Source organism: Triturus cristatus, chromosome 3_1 (assembly GCF_964204655.1).
Source record: "Triturus cristatus chromosome 3_1, aTriCri1.1, whole genome shotgun sequence".
Lineage (NCBI taxonomy): Eukaryota > Metazoa > Chordata > Amphibia > Caudata > Salamandridae > Triturus > Triturus cristatus.
In genome coordinates this window covers 803774265-803789073 of record NC_140583.1, presented here as the reverse complement: position 1 = coordinate 803789073, position 14809 = coordinate 803774265, and the positions used below count along the sequence as shown (strand labels likewise).

General features: G+C 48.5%; 1 pseudogene; it reads left to right on the top strand.

Moving 5' to 3' along the window:
* LOC146861073 (uncharacterized) overlaps positions 1-14809 on the top strand; it is a 43572-nt pseudogene that overhangs the window by 17754 nt on the left and 11009 nt on the right.

Genomic DNA, 14809 nt, shown 5'->3' with positions numbered 1-14809 from the left:
TTTCCAAATCTGGACCTGGACAGATATCTGGCCCTCATCCAGAATCCCATATTTAACCACATAGGACAGCCTCTAGCCAATGAACCTTCTAACCACACACGCAGGCTCTGGCTTGTAATCTGCTGGACCTCAAAACAGTGCTAGGGAGCCAGTAGCGTCAGTTTCCATTTTACATGAATACCCGCTAACAATGACAAATCTAATGATGGTCATGGTGTAGGTGGGGTTCTGTCCACCTATGCCAGCTTCTTACATCCTGCATCCCTGGAGCTATGTCTTAATAGTAAAGCTGTCTATCAACCAGTGGGCAAAGGGCACTGCCAGAGGATGCCTTTCTGGGCAGGAAACACTGACATCTTTCCTGTATGGTACTAAAATATAATTGCCATAATATGGTCTGATATAAATATTGAGTCCTAAATGTCTTTTTCAAAATGATATTCTTGTAGGCGATTTTTTAGGACACAATATTTATGTCAGACAATATTTCTGTAGACGATATTGTAACACACAACTATTTTTTCCCCAGGGATAATTTGGGAAAATGACTTTTGCCAAACAGGCAAAGTAGCCAATATGTAAAAGAAACTGGGCAGTGTGCAAGCCTTCCACTCCTCTAGTCCAGATGTTGCTTTCATTAAATCCTCCTCTACATTCTCCGTTTTCTAATCTAGGATTTCATTTGTCTTTACTCTTTACCTATGCAGATAGTGTGGATTGAAGATCAGTCATTGAAACGTACAGGATCTAAAATTGCCATCCCACATTATTTATGATTCCATACACCTGCTAATGGTCTTGCATGAGTGAGATGTCTGTCTCCCTGGTCCCTCTCCTCTTATCCAGGAAAACAGTGGCATTCAGTCATTCCCCTCTTTGGTGAAGTAGGTATACCACTAACCACAACCATTTACCAAAAGACATCATTTGGTAGTCCTTTGAATCTAGAGGTGACCTTAACTCAAGGTGTGACTCTTTTTTAAGGGGTGTGAGAGTACTGCTGGTAGTGTCTATCTGCTGCACTGACGGATGTAATAGCATGTGACTGCTTGTCGGCGAGAGGTGTGGGAGTGCTGTCGGTACTATGAAACTGCTTTTTTGTGGGGAGGTGTCAGAGTGTTTTTGGTCATCTGCAACTGCTAGTCTCTGAGGAGTGTGAAAATTCTGTTAGTAGTGTATGACTGCTAGTCTGTGGGGCATGTGTGACTGCTGTAAATTATCATGACTTCTTTTCTTTAAGGGTGTGTGAGAGAGCTTTTGATAGGACAAGTTTGTGGTTATGTGAGGAGTGTAAGAATGCTTCTGGTAGCTTCTGGCTGTTACTCTGTAAAGCCTCTTGTATGCTTCTGGATGGCCTGTCTACTCTGAGGCACCAGTAACTCATTCCTGACCGCAATCACCCAGCAGGGCAAACTCTGGATCCTATTTTCTCCAATAGTAATAATATTATAGCCTTATTGCCTGCCGTAGCGGGCTATACCGGCTATTAAAGGCCCGCTGCAGCGTTAAAGGCCCGAGCCGAAGGCGAGGGACTTTAACAAAAGCAGCGGGACTTTAATAGCGGTATAGCCCTGCTATGAAGGGCTATGAGGCTATTAGAACATTCTGCCACTAGAGGGCAGAATGTTCTAACAAATTAAACAAAGGCTTCTCGAAGCTCGAGGGGATCCCGAACTTCGAGAGGCTTTTGTAAAACATTGGAATGTTGCTCTGCGGGCCTTTACCGGCCCATAGAAGCACGGAGCACTCCATTGTCTACAATGGAGCTCCCAACATTCCAATTTTCTAATTACCCTTTAACCTACCTTTCCGGTCATATGGCTAGGCCACTAATTGGTTAATTTTAAAATCCCTTCTTTATGACCCTCCTCTAAAAGCCAAATTCACAAGCTCAACCCAATTAGATCATGCAAACATATCTTGATTCCCAACATGTAAGAGGCACTTGCTCACTCTCCCCTTGTTCTTGACTCTCCCATGTCTGCTGTGGTTCATGCCTTCAACAATTGATACAGGGAAACAGCATTAACAACGCAGTCTAAACCAAGCATTACATTACAACGCAAGCGTAACAACACTTTCCTTATATGCATGGTAAAGGCAATCAGCAGTCTAGCATTGGAGTGAGTGGGCAGGGGGTGGGAGGGATTGGGGACTTCCTGTAAAATACAATGGAAGGAATGGTGGCTTGGTGAGTAGTTTTTCAGATTTTTAGGTTGGGCTGTGGTCGGGGTATTTTACAGGGCTGGGTTTTAGGGTTCAGGGCAGGGGGTCAGGGTAGTTTTTAGGGCTGGGGTCTGGGTAGTTTTTAGGGCTGGGGGCCAGGTTTTAGGGCTCAGGGCGGGGGGTATGGGTTGTTTTTAGGGCTGGGGGCCTGTTTTAGAGCTCAAGGTGGGGGTTCAGGGTAGTTTATAGGGCTGGGGGCCGGTTTTAGGTTTCAAGGTGGGGGCCGGGAAGTTTTAGGGCTGGCGGACGGTTTTAGGGCTCAGAGCGGGGGGACTTTACAATGAAATTCGTTGTAAGGCATGCGTGCTAAAGGCATGCATGGTAAAGACACGGTCATGGTTCTTACAACGTTGTTAAGGTATGCAAAGTAATTGCATGCATTGTTCCGTCTAACAACCATTGATACCATAGCCCCCTTTAAATTAAATTCCAACACGCGCAAAAGTCCCTCAGCAAACTGGTACTCCGACACCATCAGAGACCTGAAACAGTGTTTCAAAGGGCTTGAGCGGAGGTGTACTCTGATTTAGATAGGGGTAACTACAATGCCGACCTGAAGAATTATCACAGACAAATACACTGTACGCAATACAACTAACTGTTTGAACACATTCATAATAGCTCCAACTCTTCCCTGGAGATGTTCTCTACTATTAAGATTTTACCCAACCCACTGTGTGCTCTCAAACCATCACCCTATTGAAAGACCTGTGTTCCAGATTGGTAAACATTTTCTTTAATAAAATTAACTCAATTTACTCTAATTTTGAGCCTCAAACTAGCCTGGACAACCCCTGTCCACATTACATCATTTCTCTGCCCCAAAACAGTGGCCTGGCCCTTACTTTGTTTTGCAAAGCTTCCCTGGCCTTGACCAAGGCCTCTTTCCTCGAAACATTCCAAAGTCATCCCACTGCTTTAAAAAACACGACAACAATCTTTAGATCCTCTAAAACTATAGATCTATCGCTTCAATCATTATACTACTAAGATTGTTGAGAAATGGATGAAAGATCAGGTGCCCTTTTACCTGGAAGCAACCATCTTCTTGACCCTTCTCAGTCAGCTTCAGCGCTGCCCACAGTACAGACCAACTAACAGCCATGCTTGACTTCCGCATTACCTTCGTTAAAAGAGCATCCCCAGCCCCTGACACTTCTTGATCTCTCAGCTGCCTCTGACACCTTCTCCCATGCCAATTTTTCTTAAACAACTGCATGAATGAATGGGTATCTGTGTTAATGTTCTCAAGTGGCTAAGGTCCTTTCTTCGTGAGAGATTTCAATCCATCATTCTCACTCCATTTTTCTTCAATTCTTTCTAGCTGACACGTGGGGTACCTTAGGGCTCCTCCCTGAACCCTACCCTAGTTAACATTTACATGTCTCCTCTTGCCAACATCGTCAGATCCTATGGCTTTAACATAGTCTCTTCTGCTGTCAACATCCAGTTCATCTTATTGATCTCGGAAAACATATCAGTCACAGATACTAAATTCTCATCCTGTATGCCACAGGTTGGTGACTGGATACACACTAAGTGCGTAAAGCTCAACAGCAATAGAACTGAGGTTATGCTGCTTATAAAAGCAACATTATACAGGGCAGATGATTGGTGGCCTGTGGAACAGGGGGACTCCTCCAGTAGCCTTTCCTCAGCGAGTGCTCTGTGCAAAACCAAATTTGGTGCCCCCTCGCACTCATTCTTTTTAATTGTCTATGTATGTAAAAGTTGGGAGGAGCTGGAAAAAGGTTAAGATGGCAAGATTAACGATCACCATGAAAAGAAAAACGTACAAAAAGGTGACAAGGGGGACAGCAGCCCCCAGAAAACAGTGTTTAAATACACTTTTCTAAGAACCTAAGTCATAGGAAGATTGCTGCTGGGAGCTCCAGTGCCCCCCTGGAAGTCGGTGACTTGGCTTTGGCTTCAGCTCCCACGTTGAAGGCTGGCTCAGCTCCAAGCCTACGAATTCTGCTAAACATCTCTGCATTATCTTAAATACTAACTAGCTTATGGCCAATCAAGTAATTAAAGTCACTGTGACCTACATTAGCATTCTCAAAATGTTCCAAATTTCTCTTGCTCCCCGTAGATTCTTGCAAATCGGTCATCCAAGGTTGTGTAACCAACCGCCGCAGAATGCTGACACTCACCATGTGCTCAACCAACCTGCTTGGGCCTTTTGACTCCCCTTCTTAGATCAACTCACTGGCTACTGGTACAGAAAAGATACGCATCTCTGCAATGCTCATAGAGCTCTACATGACTCTGGCTGGAGTTATCTAGCCAACTGGATCGCTTTTGTCAGCCCACCTGGCTGCTCTCCTCTCCTCTCTTCAACGACGGGTCGTGGTCCCTCACATTCGGTTCTTGAGATCAGGTGGACGCTTCTTCTGCTACCTAGCTACATCCAACTAGAACCAACACTCTCACTCCCTCTCTAACTGCAACTGATCAGCTCACTCTCCATCATCAAAAAAGCTTAAAACCTGGCTATTCTATTCCTGGAAGCTGTGCAGTCGTAGTCTGGCAGTATACCTTTTCCGTGATAGATACCCTTTTCATAACATAACATATGACATAACATACAACATAACATATCAAAACAAGGGTGTGAGAGTGTGGTCAGTGGTTTGAGATTGCCACTCTGTGAAGGGTGTCAGAAACTAGTCTGGATGAGTGTGGGTTCTTCTGGTAGTGTGTGAGGGATGTGAGAGTGCCGTTAGTAGTGTCAGAATACTAGTTCTCATAGGGCTGTGAGTGCTGCCAGTAGTGTGAGATTGCTACTTTGTGAGGTATAGGAAGTGTGTTATCAGTGTGTGACTGCCACTCTGAGTGGTGTGAAAGTGCTGTTGGTAGTGAGTGATGCGAGTCAGTGATGGATGTGATGTGAATGCTGCTCCGTGAGTGGTGTAAGAGTGCTGAAGGTAGTGTGAAATTGCTTCTCATCAGTGCTTAATTTGAGCCCAATGGTTTCTGGTGTTCAGTACCTGCACTTTATTGTCAACACTGGCACTTATGACAGTCTATCAAATCAGTGCGGGTTGCGACACCATTGCTTATGTGGTTACTCCATTGTTTTTACAGGTCCAGTTTTACATAGCGTGCTCAATGGTATTGTGCCCAGCCTAACAGGCACATGCTAAACAGAACTCCAATAATTGGGGCAGAAAGTTGTCCCAATTATTGGAGTTCTGTTTAGCATGTGCCTGTTAGGCTGTGCACAATACCATTGAGCACGCTATGTAAAACTGGACCTGTAAAAACAATGGAGTAACCACATAAGCAATGGTGTCGCAACCCGCACTGATTTGATGTTTAATAGAGACAGCCTTATCGGGTTAGCACCCACACAGTATAAGCGCATTTTGTAGAAAAGGATTGACAACAATGGAATTCATCTTCGTGCAAGGCGGAACATCTTAATTCACTGAGCGAGTTTATTTTTGGTGTCAGATGAAAAGGAAATGTTTCTGCAGTCTTTAAAACGAACTTTTTATAGAAAGCATGTTGCATACAATTGGAAATGTTCTTAACTATGATTATAACAACCTTGAAGTGTCACACAAAACGTTAAACGCACACAGTATTTGATAACGCGGTTTAGCAAATGTATTATGGGAGTTGCAGTGTGTTAAGCAGGCTCGGGAGACAAAAAGCGGCGCACGTGATGATTATGTAGAAATCAGGCTGTAGGCTGCTAGATGGGAGGGGCGCAAGGTTTAAAAACAGTTGGGGGTAAGTGAAAAGGAGATTTCTTTTCTTTTTTGGTGAAGGAGAACGGAGGATGTCTGTTTACTAGCAGGTACGTGATGACGCTAGCATTAGCAGAGAGGTGGTGAAATGCAGAATTGTGGTAGTAAGAACTTGGCAACACATAGAAAGGCAAAGCAGAGCTTATGCAAATAGAATAACCGGGAAAAAGGAAAGCTTCGGAGGGAAGGGTGAAGACGAAGGGTAGTGATAGACGCACTAAGAGAAGTGTAACGAAGGTTGTTTTGATAAGGGATGCAGAAAGGGAAGTGGCACCGTTTGGAGTAAGTTGATGGGGAGGGATGAGAAGGCAGGTTCTAGCAGCGAGGGTGAAAATACAGTAATTACCTACTGTGAGGTACGAAGTTTCACATGCGAAAGGGAAAGTGATTATACCGAGCTTGAATATCGACACTGAGGGGGTGATTGCGTTTAGTAATGTCAACAAAATATTTAATGTAATGAACAACTGAGTTTGATAAGATTTTTTTTTTTTTTTTTTTTTTTTTTTGAAACCGTTTATTGCAGGTTGTAAAAGTTACAGGTATGGGCCTACAACCACCCGGCCGGCCGCTAGAATGACAAAAGCATATTGCATACATACAGTAAAAGTCTCTCGGCAGTGCAGAGCAGTGAAACAGGAGTAATCAACGGTGCAGGCCACACAGCTCCAAGCCCATAGTACGGTTCCCTTTTCTTGAAACAAAACAACACCAAAAAACCACACCCGCAAGGCAACCCGCGATCCAAAGTGACAGCACGTGCTCCATAAGTGGGGGATCCAAACCAGCAGCAGAATTCTGAGGAGGGGAATGGGAGTAGGTCAGGGACTGGGGGGACCGCGCGCCCGCGGCCGAGGGAGGGGGGCCGTCTAGGGAGACGGGACAGGTGAGGCAGCCGGTAGCAGTGGTGGCTCACAAATACCCCCGCGGTAGGCGTTCCAGGGGCCCCAGAGTTTCACCCACGCCCCAGGCTTACCCCTCGCCACATACACCACCTTTTCACGAAACATACACCAATCCATATGCTCTTTCCAGGCCAATACCGCAGGGGGCCTCTGGGATCCCCACAATTGAGCAATGTCACGCTTAGCTATCATGTATCCCAGAGTCACCCACCGCGTCTGCGGGACCGAATAGTCATTCGGTTCCCATACATTCAGCAAGCATCTCCTCGCTTCAGGCGGCAGCGCGACACGCGTAACCACACGCAGGACCTCATGCACACCACGCCAGAATCGCTCCACCTTCGGGCACTCCCACAGTATATGCATGAAAGTCGCCAGCGCACCACAGCCACGCTTACACAGTCCGTCACCAGCAAAACCCATACGCAGAAGCCTTGGCCCCGTCACGTAAACCCGGTGAAGGATCTTGAGCTGGACGAAACGAAGGCGAGCCGGGATGGCCACCTCTTTCGGGGAGGCCACCGCGGAAATCCAATCCTCGTCGTCCAGCTCCAGCCCGTCGGCAACCCAGGCCTCGCGGAGACTAGTCAGCAGGCACGATCTATCGTTGATCAGTTTTTTATATATGAGGGAGATCGTGCTGTCCGGTACATGGCCGTCCAGCACTCTGTCCTCCAGGGGGGAAGACTCCGGAATGGATGCGACGTCCGGGAAGACGGAGCCCAGCGCATGGCGGACTTGTAGGTACCGAAAGTACTCACTGCCCTGCAGCTGAAACTCCGCCTGCAGCGTCTCAAAGGTTTTGAATCCCCCCCTCGTCCAGAGATCTCCCACCGTGCTGATTCCGATCGTGTCCCACTTCGCGAAGCCCTTCGACGTCCATAGGGAGCCCAACCTCTCAGACGCATACAGCGGTGATGCCCGGGTCAAACGGTCCTTCCACCCCATAGCTGCATTAGCCGCGTGCCAGACACGCACCATAACACGCGTCGGTCCCGTCAAACGGGAGTCGGGCGCGCCAGAGTAGAGCGCGCGGTTGTAATCGCCACCGGGTAGGAGCATTTTATCCATCTCGAATGCCGGGTTCAAGGCGGGCCCATAAAGGCCATGATTAATTGCAGCTAGTTGGGAGGCCCAGTAATACCGTTTAATGTCCGGGAGGGCGACCCCCCCATCGTACCACGGGAGCGTCAATTTAGCCAGAGCAATGCGCGGCCTCCCGTCCCAGAACAGGCGCCGCTGGAGGCCCTCCACCTCACGGAAATAGCGTGCCGGGACCAAGTCCATAGTATTCTGGAGGGCGTAGAGGAATCGCGGCAGGGACATCATTTTGAACAAAGCCGCTCGGCCGAGCGGCGAGAGCGGCAGACGCCGCCAGCGCACCACGTCCTCCCTCAAGCGCTGGAGGGGGGGCAGCAAATTCCGCTCATAGCGGGCCTCCGGGTCAAGTGTGATATAGATACCCAGGTACCGAAAACCGTGGGGGGCAATCTGGATCGGACAGTCCCGTGGTAGGGCCGGAGCCTCCCCGGAGAGCACATAGACACAGGATTTCGCCCAGTTGATGACCAGGCCCGAGTTGCGACCGACCCCCCCGGTCCCAACAGAACTCCCCCCTCCCTGCACCCCTGCATGAGCCCAGACAGCCCCCCCAAAGTGCAGTGTGCCTGTCGCCCCATAGCTAAACACTAACTAGTCCCCCAGAGGAGGAGGGAAGCCCCCAACAGACCCCACGCAACCTCCATAGGAGGGGAACATACGCAATCAGTAAATGCTGAAGGAACAACGTCCAGAGCGAGGCCTATTCAGTCACCCCTCAATTCTGATCCGGCGGGCCCTCCTCGCCAGCCGCGCCCCCCCCGCCCCCCTGGCCCCGATCTCCAGGCAGAGTGTCCAGCCAGTCCCCAGCCGCCTCGGGCCGGTCAAAGAAGTGCGTGCGACCATCCACCTCTACCCTCAGCTTGGCTGGAAAGAGCATTGAGTACTTGAGGTTCAGGTCCCTTAGGCGACGTTTAACCCCAAGAAAGCTCTGTCGCTGCTTCTGGACTGCCGGAGTAAAGTCTGGGTAGAAATGTATCTCCATGTTGTCAAGCTTGACCGGTCCCTGTTGCCTGGAGGTCTGGAGGATAGCATCTCTGTCCCGAAAATTAAAAATCCGGGCAATGAGCGGCCGCGGCGGGGCACCAGTCTTAGGTCTGCCCCCGGGGACCCGGTGAGCACGCTCCACCGCAAAAAGCTTACTCAGCCCCCGGGGCTGGAGATGGGTCAGGATCAAATCTTCCACGAAGAGATCCGCCGCCTCCGCCTCTCGTCCCTCCGGGACCCCCACAATACGGACATTATTCCTCCGGGCCCGACCCTCGGAGTCCTCCAATCGCCGGTCCATCAGGGCGCTCGCCTGGCCAAGCCGGCGCACCTCCTTCTGGAGGGCCACCACGTCTGTCGTGAGGCTCGTCGTGGTGTGGGCCAGGGAGTCGACTCGGTCGTTTGTTTTGGACAAGTCTGCCCTCACAAGGCTCACATCCACAAGGACCGAGTCTATTTTTTGGGCTAAGGTGTCGAAACGCTGGTCCACCGAGGCCTTCATCTCTGCGATGGCGCCCATGACGTCCCGGAGGGTCAGATCCCCTGGATGAGCGGATGCCTCCGTCGGGCCCACCGGGGATGCACTCGATGTCTCCGGAGAGCCCTTCTGAAGCGTGTAGCGGTCCATACTGTTGGCCTGGTGCGCCGTACCACGGCGGGTCGTCTTCACCTTCGCCCGGTCGCCATCTTGTTTGGTGGACATGCTGGCTCTTCCACAGTCGTGCCAAGCTCCCCGAACGGGCCGCTATACCAATCACGGGTGCCAGGGGGGGGGCAGGGGCGACCACCGAACCGCGGGTCAACCCACCGCCGGCGGGTCAGCCGGGCTCCCGGACAAGGCCACCGCACCCCGCTCCGCAGCCCGACCCGGCTTGAGAGCTAGGAGGGCGCAAAAGCGAAAGTGAAAGTGCGGGGTACGCCAGTCGCCCAGCCCCGCTCGCCGCTGTTATTCACTTTGTCCCCGGATCGCCCCACTACTCCAATCCGGGGGGCCGGCGAGGAGAAGGCCGCAACCTTCGATCGATGCTCCCACCGGCGTTCGGGGTCCGATTCGAGCCCAAAAAACGGGTGGCGCCTCAGCTCCGGTTCCCCAACACAGTCCCCTCAACAAGGACAGGATATCGCCAGGATTAATTCAGGAGGTCGCGGAGGTCCTCGGGAGCCTCGCACCTACGCGGCCATCTTGGTTGCGCGCTAGGCTCCTCCCCGAGTTTGATAAGATTAATGAGAGTTTAAAAAGTGACATTCATGAAAACTTTGTATGTATGGAATTATAACTATTGACCAATTGTTATTTACAGTTTCCCCTGACGAAGGGCCCTTTAAGGCCCGAAATGCATTGGGTTGGAATAAACTGCTTTTGTTGAATTTGGCTCATTCGTGTTCTTGAAAAGAGAGGTTCGGATGGCCCAGCAAGAGCATTAGAAACCTGGAAAATTGCCTTAATACCTTGCATGTCGATTGGACAGTTTCCCAAAGTGGCATAATGGAGTGAATAAGAATTGAAAAGAAATTGTAAAGAAAATGACAAAACGATGAAGAATACTTTAAAACACATTGCAAAAGCAACCCGCTGTGCCAGTGGACTGGGGCAGAAAGTTGTCCCAATTATTGGACTTATGACAGTCTGCCACATGGTGGCATTGTTTGTCTAATTGAGACATGAGCACAACACCAGTTGTTTATTAATTATTAATTCAATATACATTAAAAATGATTAATACCTGCCACCCAAGCCATTCTTATAGATTTGGGGGCCTGTAATAGTCTGAATTGTCATACTTAAGTGCTGCTTGTCGGTACGCGATGTGAGTGTGAGACTGCTGGCAAGAGTGTGCTGTTGATAGTGTGGCTGCTTGTCTGCGAAAAGTGCTAGAATACTATCTGTATTGTTCTGGGAAGTGTTGGGGGCAGCATTTGTGTAAGCGAAGCTCCTTAGTTTATCCTCAGAGAGGGATTATCTTTAATCTCCCTCACCAATGCAAAAACACAATGCAAAATTAATACTCAACACTGAAATCCCTCTCTATATTCTCTGTATTTGCTCACATGATTTTTGACTGTCATCCTAAGCTGTATCTCAGAAGGTCCTTATCTTCTCCACTATGATGTGGTAAAGGTTTCTGGGGGTAGACCTTCAACCCATCACCCCCTTCAGGAGGTTCAACTTTTTTTTCTCCAGATTCTTGCTCTTTAGAAATGCACCTTCAGTCAGTGGCCTTTTCAAATGTTTTTTTCGTGTGCAATCCTCAAAATAAGGGAGCAGTGAGAAAATTAAAATATCTCCTCTTTGACTCTTAGCGCTAATGTACAAAGTGAGAGAACAAGCACGTACTATCACTCTTAAAATTGTTCTGGTAGGGACTGTTGTGGGCAAGTGTCTGTTGTCCCCCTAAGTACAGTTTAAAGAGCCAAATGGTGCATTTAACAGCACAATTGTTTACCTATTTTTGCACAAAGCGAAACGTATGCCATGTGTTTTTGAAAGGGCGCTCATTAAATAGTCTAAAAAATAAAGTTGTGCTGCTGGTCTGACCTTCCCCAGGGGTGTTAGTGGATCATTTACTTACCCTCTTTAATGCACTCCTCCTTTCCACCTTTCTTCCCGTGTTTGTTTTTTCTGTTTCCTTTGTTTTTTTCCACTTTTTATAATTTATTTTCATCCTTCGGACTTACTTTTAGCTTGTTGTCTTCCTTTTTAACTTTACCTCTTCCTTTTTTTTCTCTCCATTGTTCCCTTTTTCTGTGAGACTTGTTATAGTGGAGTAGGGAATGGAAGCCCCACCCACTCCCCGCCCATATTTGCCATTGGCTTGTGTCATTGTTCTTCCTAAATGCTGGCTTCTGATTCATAAATAGGCTTGTTAGTCCCTCCTTAGTACCCCCACGTCTTCATTTATCACCTCCCGTTGAGACTGTCCCTTTTACTTCGGTTGTTACACGTACCTGTTATTTATTCTTTAAGCACTATTTTCTTTATCGAGTTCCTCTAGCTGCAGGCACGACGTGCTTTGGTGTCTTCTATACAAGTTGTTGGTGCCTTCTTTACCCCCCTCCGTGCCTTTATCCCCCTCACTCCTGTTGTCCGTGCCTTCTTTACCCCCGCCCTCTTTCCCGGGGTCATGCCTTCTTTAACATCCCCCGCCCTACCTCCCATTGTCTGTGCCTTCGTCAACCCCCTGCCCTCCCTCACGTTGTCTGTGCCTTCTCCCCCCCGCCCGTCCTCCCTCCCTTTCGTTGTCCGTGATGCCTACCATTTGCAATGCAATAGGTCTCGCATTTACGCAAGTTTGAGCTATTGGCATTGTAAATGACAATGCCTTTTATTTATGTTTTGGTTTTTAAAATATAAATAAAACACATTGTCATTTACAATGCTAATAGCTTAAACTCGTGTAAATGCGAGACCTATTGCATTGCAAATGCTTGTTTTCTTTTACTCCCCTGCGTACCGTTTCTTCCTTTCGTTGCTATCCCGTCCTTGCTCTATTTTCCTTTTCTTTCTTCCCAATATTCATAATTAGTTTTCTTCTCCCATCACTTTAGGAGTCATTTACTGTACTTATCGCCTTTTCCAGCCTTCTCTTTCACCTTGGAGCTATTTCATGGCAATGCCCTGAAGCGATATGTATGAGGTTCTGTCTGTAGACAGAAGGTGACCCATTAAGAACTAATTAGAACATTAGCGTGACCCAGAATGCCGGGCAGACCTTCTGGCCCTGAAGCAGCCCCGCTGCTGAAGTGGGGCGTTCACTAGGCCACTGCCTCAAAATACCACTATCAAGCAGTCTTTAAACCTATCTACATTAAGGCAAACTTGCCTTGCGCGGCATCAGTGAGACCAGATGGACACTGGCTGTACAGAAAAGACTGGCTCCAGGATGAATTCTGCTGTATTCTGGACACGAGGAAGAGAACGCCCCACATACTCAGGGAGTAGCACTGATGCTAACACCAGCAGCCAATAGAGCTCTGTTTGGATGGAAAGCTCATGGTCCCAGAATCATTGCAGCGACCTTCTGCACAAAGAAAAAGAGGATCAACATGAATGCTATCCAGTGCTATGCACCTACAAATGAGGCAACAAAGAGCAAAAATAACATTTTCCAACAGACTCCAGTTAATCCTGGAGAAATACATTGAGAGAGACATTACCATACTGACGGGGAACCTCAATGCCAAGATTGTAAGCAGCAACACTGGGTGAAAAGATGCCATGGGCATCCATGGCCATGGAGACATGAATGTGAATGGTGAAAGGCTCACAGATCTCTGTGCCCTGAACAGTCTGGTGATAGGCAGCAGTGTATTTCCACATAAAATAATACACATGGCAACATGGGTGTCACCAAACCATTCAACAGAGAATTAGATCGACCATGTCTACATTGCCAAGGAGTTCCGGCGGTCCCTACAGGATGAGAGAGTGATAAGAGGAGCAGACGTGGTATCAGACTATCACCTTGTCATGACCAGGCTAAAGCTGAAGAAAGCATGGATGGAACCAACAAACCAACGATATAACACCACCCTCCTCAAAGATGCACAGTGAATACTCAGTCCCCCTCAGTAACAAGTTTCAAGTCCTGCAAGAACCAGAGGACGAGAGAGAACCAGAAGGACATCAATGGGATAAAATCAAAGAATCAGTGACAGCAAGCTGCAGTCAACACCAGCCGAACAAGAGCAGAAACAGCAAATGCTCAAAGCAGATACATCAAAACCACCAAGGAAGCAAAGAGAAGTTTAATCGCAGCCAAGTGAAGATTCATCGATGGTCTTGCCAAAGAGGTCCAGGAAGCAGCAAGTCATGGAAACTTGAAAGAACTCCATGACATAACAAGGAAAGTCTCTGGCAGATACAGCAAGCCAGAAAGACCTGTTAAAGGCAAAGCTGGGAAGACAATCATGGGTAACAAAGGCCAACACGAAGATGTGTGGCATACTTTAAAGTACTACTGAACCAATCCATTCTGCAGTTTTCACCAGACATTCAGCCAGCTGACAATGACTTGCCAATCGATTGCATCAGACCAACCAAGGAGGAAATATGGCAAGCCATCAGACGTCTGAGAAATGGGAAGGCAGCAGCACCTGACAACATTCCTGCAGCAGCACAGAAAGCAGACATTGGAACATCAGTAGACATGCTCTACACCATGTTTGTAAGAATCTGGGAAGAGGTAAAGGTGCCATCAGACTGAAAGCAGGGGCGTAACAAACACCCCCGCAACCCCCGCGCTGCGGGGGGGGCCCCCAGTCTTCGGTTAGGTGAAGGGGGCCCCCTCAGCTCTTTGGTAAAGAGCTGGGAGAGAAAGGCTTGCTGTAGAAAGCAGGTGCAGTCTGCAGCCTGAGCCTGCTCAGAGCTCCTCGTGCTGACCCAGGGCAGGACTGAAGAGAAACAAAGTAACAAGTTACATTGTTTCTCTTCAGTCAGAGCCCAGCCGGAAAAGGGATGGGGGTGAGGGCCCCAGAGAGAGCATTCCCCACAAGGCACAGCCTCTGAGAAGGGACGAGGCAACAGAGTGTTGGCGGAGAAGGTTTGCAGCTCCAGGGACAGGACTCTGCTGGGACACATTGGAAGGTAAGCAAGCATTGGAAATGCAATTGGCTTCGCAGTCTCCCTGGATGGCACAGAGTGTTTCCTCTGTGGCCTGCAGTGTCCCCGATGCTGATAGTGAACATGGAAACGTTCCCAGATCTCCACAGAAGAGAGAAAAGAAAATGGCTCAAGAATGTTTGAAAATGGATGTGTAGAAAATGACAGAGAATACTTTTTTAAATAGTTCAATATAGCGTAAGCTCGCCCCCAAGGTATTGGAGCGCTTTACACGA